The following is a 5,417-nucleotide window of genomic DNA, read 5'->3' on the forward strand; positions in this document are numbered from 1 at the left end:
ATGACTTCTACAGGAAAAGTGAGCATAGTTTTAGGACAGCTGGGGCTGTGAGGGCTGTGGGGATGAGAGCCTGTAACTGTACAGCAGCTACAATCAGCTCTCAGCTCCCAGAGATAACGGGCAGGGAAGAAAAAGGGAAGAACACCGGGGAGGGAATGACCCAGATAAAGCAAAACTGCAGATAATATAAACCAGATGGAAATTAAAGAACAGAAATGTAGTTGGAGCATTTAATCTTTGAAAGACTTCTCTGAAGGGGACTGAAGAAGCAGGAGAGGCAGAGCTGCAGAGATTGCTGAGCCGTGGACTGTCCGGCTGTGTGGGACACATGGATATGAACAGAGATAATCCACCCACAGCCCCTGGAGAGCTGAAGGTGCAGGTTTTCCCTGTGCTCTGCACACTCCTGGCAGGCAGGAGTAGGCTGGGCTCGCTGTGGAGAGGCTGGAGACACCAAACAGCCTCTCTGTGCCCGGCTGCTTCCACACCACTGCCTTCATCCCCAGCACGTGCCTGAGCCCTCCCCAGCAGGGTCTGGAGGGCAAGGGGGGGGTTGTGAGATACAACAAGAGGATGGGAAATCATCCCAAAACTCTGGGGACTGCCATGACCTCAGTTTCCACACCAACACCAAGAGGATGTGAACTGCCCTTAGAAAACTCCAGCTCCAGGGCAGAGCAGTCCAGTGAAATCGGCACAGGAATCTGAAGATTTATGAACATGTCACTTCTCTAAGGTTCTGTTTCCCCTCTAAAAACCACTTGTGCAGCACTATTTCTGCAAGCACTGGATGTTGTTGCTGTGACCATCATGACAGTCAGCTGAGGAAGAGGTGGAAAAAAAGTCTGGAGGCCCACGCAGCTCATGGTCCTGGGAGGGAGCCTCCAGATCACGTGCCTTTGGGGACATGGCTCCTGTGGGAATGGTTTTCAACTCTTCCAGTGTGAATTTGCTTCCGGAGACTTAAAACACTAAAGCACTAAAAAAACAAAAATCTTTTCCGGGAAATTTCTTTCCCAGGCTGCTTTAGTCTCACATAAGTTCTGTAAGAACAGGCAAAATGAGAGGAGAAACAGGAAAAAAGCTCAAAATCTTGTGGTCAATTAATATGGCCCTTTGAAATGTGTTCTTGAGCTGGACACGTGATAAGTTTGGGATTAGCGGCAATGTGTCACTGTCTGCCTCGCCAAGGGAAGGACGTAGGAACCTTTGTTACAATTTGCTATTAAAAGCATATGTTAGTGAGTAATATGAAAGGATTCATCACAACAGTCCTCCTACAAAACTGAGCAGCAATATATCTGTCAGCTTCTAGGTGGCCACAGGAGTTTCAGCCTGGGAAGAAAAGCCAGAAAAGAATATTCCATATGTGCAAAGACATTCCTAGAAGAAAACACCTCTGCTGGTTGCTCCAAGATTAACTGAAACAATTCAGGTCCTCCTGGACTGTCGTGCCAGTGCTGAGAAGCTCCAGAAAGACCCCTCTGAAGGGAGTCAGTCGCAGTCACACAGAGTTGGAGGGTGAGCTTCAGTGTAGATAAATGTGAGGCGGAAAAAGGATGTAAACTGTGCTTAAATGAAGCTGAACTGGGATGTGGGAAGTGAAAACGAGGAGTCATGACCACGGGAGCAGAGCAGCTGCTGCGTGAGGAGGCTGGGAAAGCTGTGCCATGTGCTGGAGGGATGGATGCTGTGCTGACACGGGAGAGGAGATGTGTGGGGGCAGCAGTGAGAGCAGTGGTGCAGGAAATGTTGAACTTCTGTTCTTGGCGGCTGGGAGGGCTTGTGGTTGCTTAAAACAAATGTGAAAGCAGTTGTAGGCTGCCTGCTGGAAGCAGACCAGTTGATTTCCAGTTCCTTTACAATGGGGTTTAATCTGAATTTCTTGTGCACCAGCCCAGGCTTCTTGTGCTTCTCCCCAAAGCTTGTTCCACTGGGTGCAGAAATCTCTGTCCAGAGAGAAGGGCTTTGAGTAAACATAAAAAAGCAGCATATTCTCAAAAAGTTTTAAATCTATTCTCAAGCTCCTCATAACTTTTAGCCTCTAATTGTGAAAGAATTCAAGCAGAATATAGAATCAAACCCAGAGGTTTTCAGACCTGATCCTTATCTGATTTTCTTGATTGTCAGAAGGGTCTTTTCACTGAGCCTTTTCACTGAAACCACGCAGAAGGATTCACACTCTTTGAGATGGTGTAACCGTTGGCATGTAAAATAACAACTGGTTTTAAAGGAGATTTTAATTCCTTGTGCACAATGGACTTATATTTAGCTAAGAAACCCATGTTTTAAATTCAAATTCTCTTGGAAAAACAATAGCTTAAATTAGAGGGAGAATGTTTGCAAAACTGAGAGTGACTTTGGAAACATTTGGAGATTTCACAAACCACTCCTTCAGCTGCTCATGCAAAGATTTGTGCCTTTGCGTGTTGTACAGAAATTATGTTACTTTCACACCAAATTTTTAACAGATTTATTTATTGGTCTGTGTTGCTTTTGGCTCTGCTTTTATAAGATTTTCTATTTATATTGTTGTTGGCCCTCCTACACATCTTCAGAGATGAAGCTTTCCAAAAATAAAAATATTTGCCATTACCACAGTGCCTGTCACAGGGGGATGGCAGGTTTCTGTTAAAACTGGTTGTAATTCTTACTCGTGCATTGTACAAAAGGAGTAAGAGATGAGTGGAGCCACAGCAACCTTGCAAAGATCCCAGGACACTGGGAAAAGGCTTTCCCTCCTGCCTAGCACTGCCAAAAATGGGCTTTCCTCCAAAAATCCATTTGTGACGGTTGCATTTGCCTCTAACTCATCTTTTGTACAATATATTGATGTTAGTGGGGCTTGGATGGGGAAACTGGGCTCATTTGGGGGCAGAAATGGTAAATGTGGTCCTGGGGAAAGGCCACTTGCTTTGGCAGATCCTGAGATAAAACTCGTGTTCACATCCCCTGCTCCTGAATTTATTCCAGCCCCCAGCCCACTGACACCTGCAGCTCTGCCTGACCCTCTTGGTTGCAAACTGGGGGTCCAAACTGGACTTAACAAAAATTTTATTTTAGCCACCTTTTTGCTCCCAGTGACTAAATACCCTCAAAGCTGGGAAAGGCAAAAGAGGAGGAGATAAGAAAGGAACAGAAAGGGATGGGATGCGCTCGAGGAATCAGACTTGATGTGCTTTTAGCCCCATAATTATAACCAGCACCATGTTGTTCTGATCCTGAGGCCAAGGGGACAGGAAATGTCCTCAGATGCTGCTGCTCCAGCTGTGATAAATTACATTTGATTTTATTTTGGGATGTGAGAGAGATGATCATTTAAATATACAGTTCAGTGTGGTTAAACACTGCACAGATCCCACTATTCCTGCTTTTCCTATCCCTAATTTTGGTGCTTTGCTGTTGATGGCAACCCTGTAAGGAGCACATGTCCTGTTTCACTTTTGGGATCTTTTGTAAGGAGTGGGTTTTTTAGGTTACTAACACCCTCCCTGGGGAGCCTGGAGGGGATGACGTGGAGAGCACAATGTGCAGAGGGGAACATCGCTGCAGGCAGAGACTCAAATGGAATGGAAACATCTTGGCCTCATAAAAAACTTTGTGCTTTGGAAACTGAACCATCCTCCATTCCCCACAGATATTCCCACAAGGTCAGGGCTGGGGTGTGGAAACGGTCCTGGCACTGCTGGGAGTGTGGGCAGGGAGCTCCAGCCACGTTTGGACAGCCCTCAGTTCATGGTTTGAGGAGGAATATGGAATAGGAGCCAGGTCCTTCCAGGTTGGACACAGTCTGGAGATGTGCACCAGCCAGATGACAAATATTCCTCCCCATCCCTGGCTTCATGAGGGATGAGCCTCTGAGGAGCATTTGCTCTCAGCGTGTGCTGAGGGGAGAGCTGTGTGGTGGCTCAGGAGCATTTTCCACTCCTTTTCCCCTGGGGTTACAATGGACGCTGTTGTCATTCCCAGATCTGTGCTCTGAAAGCCTTTTTGTGATTGAGTTGGAGCAGGACACGTGGTGTGGGATAGCACAGTGTCACTGGGGCAACACCACTGTCCCACCCTCACAGAATTCCATTTCTGGGCGCTCACAGCCCCTGGGAGGAGTCTCAGGAATGGCAGTTTCCTCGTGCTCCAGGCTGGCCATGGTTCCCCCCGGCTGTGGGGTTGGTGACATTCCCCAGCTCCCCATTTTCATCCACCATGGGGATGGTGCTCTCCCATTTCCACCAGTGACACGTGCACTGTCCATTCCACTGGGGCCCCCAGCCTCCACCCTGGGCCAAAGGAATGTCCCACTGGAGCCTCCAGCCTCCTGCCTGAGCCCAGGGAATCAGGGAATCATAGAATACCTTGGGTTGGAAGGGACTCACAAAGACTGTGGAATCACAGGATCATAGAATGTTAAGGGTTGGAAGGGACCTTAAATCCCATCTTGTTCCATCCCCTGGGCAGGGACACCTTCCACTAGCCCAGGTTGCTCCAAGCGCATCCAACCTGGCCTTTGACGTTTCCAGGGATGGGGCAGCCACAGCTTCTCTGGGCAGCCTGTGCCAGGGCCTCCCCACCCTCACAGCCAGGAATTCCTTTCTAATATCTAAACTGAATTTCCCTTCTTTCAGCCTGAATCTGTTCCCCCTTTTCCTGTCACAGTTATTGATGAACAGTTCCTTTCCACCTTCCCTGAAGCCCCTTCAGATCCTGGAAGGGGCTCTGAGGTCTCCATACAAGGATCATTCAGTCCAGCTCCTGGCCGTGCACAGGCACTCCAACAATCCCACTCTGTCCCCGAGAGCGTTGCCCAAACCCTCCTGGAGCTCTGGCTGCCTTGGTGCCGTGTCCACTGCCCTGGGGAGCCTGGTCAGTGCCCACTGGGAGCAGGTCTCGCCCCACACCATCCCTGCAGTGCCCCGGAGGGAACCCACACCGGCACAGCCCCCTCCAAAGCCCTGGAGCCAGCTGGTCCTGCAGTGATGGTGAAGGGCCTGGATTCGAAGCCATGTGAGGACACTGAGGGCACTTGGTGTGTTCAGCTGGAGGAGGCTGAGGGGAGACCTCAGTGCAGTTCCAACTGCCTGGGCAGGGGCAGAGGAGGGGCAGGGACTGAGCTCTGCTCTGGGGGGACCAGGGACAGCACCCAGGGAATGGCTGGAGCTGTGCCAGGGCAGGGTCAGGTTGGATCTCAGGGAGAGGTTCTTCCCCTAGAAGGCACAGGGTGTGACTCTTAGGGTTGGGCCTGTGCAGGGCTGAGGGTTGGACTCGATGATCCCAGTGGGTCCCTTCCAACTGGGCACATTCCGGGATTCTGGGATCCCGGCTCTCTCCCACACCGCGGGTCTCTGCAGTGGGACCGGGAAGGCGGCGGAACGCTGCTGTCGGGCGCGGGGGACGCTGTTCCGGCGCACGGCCGGCGCCGT

The sequence above is a fragment of the Chiroxiphia lanceolata genome, chromosome 14, assembly GCF_009829145.1.
Source record: "Chiroxiphia lanceolata isolate bChiLan1 chromosome 14, bChiLan1.pri, whole genome shotgun sequence".
NCBI classification, from domain to species: domain Eukaryota; kingdom Metazoa; phylum Chordata; class Aves; order Passeriformes; family Pipridae; genus Chiroxiphia; species Chiroxiphia lanceolata.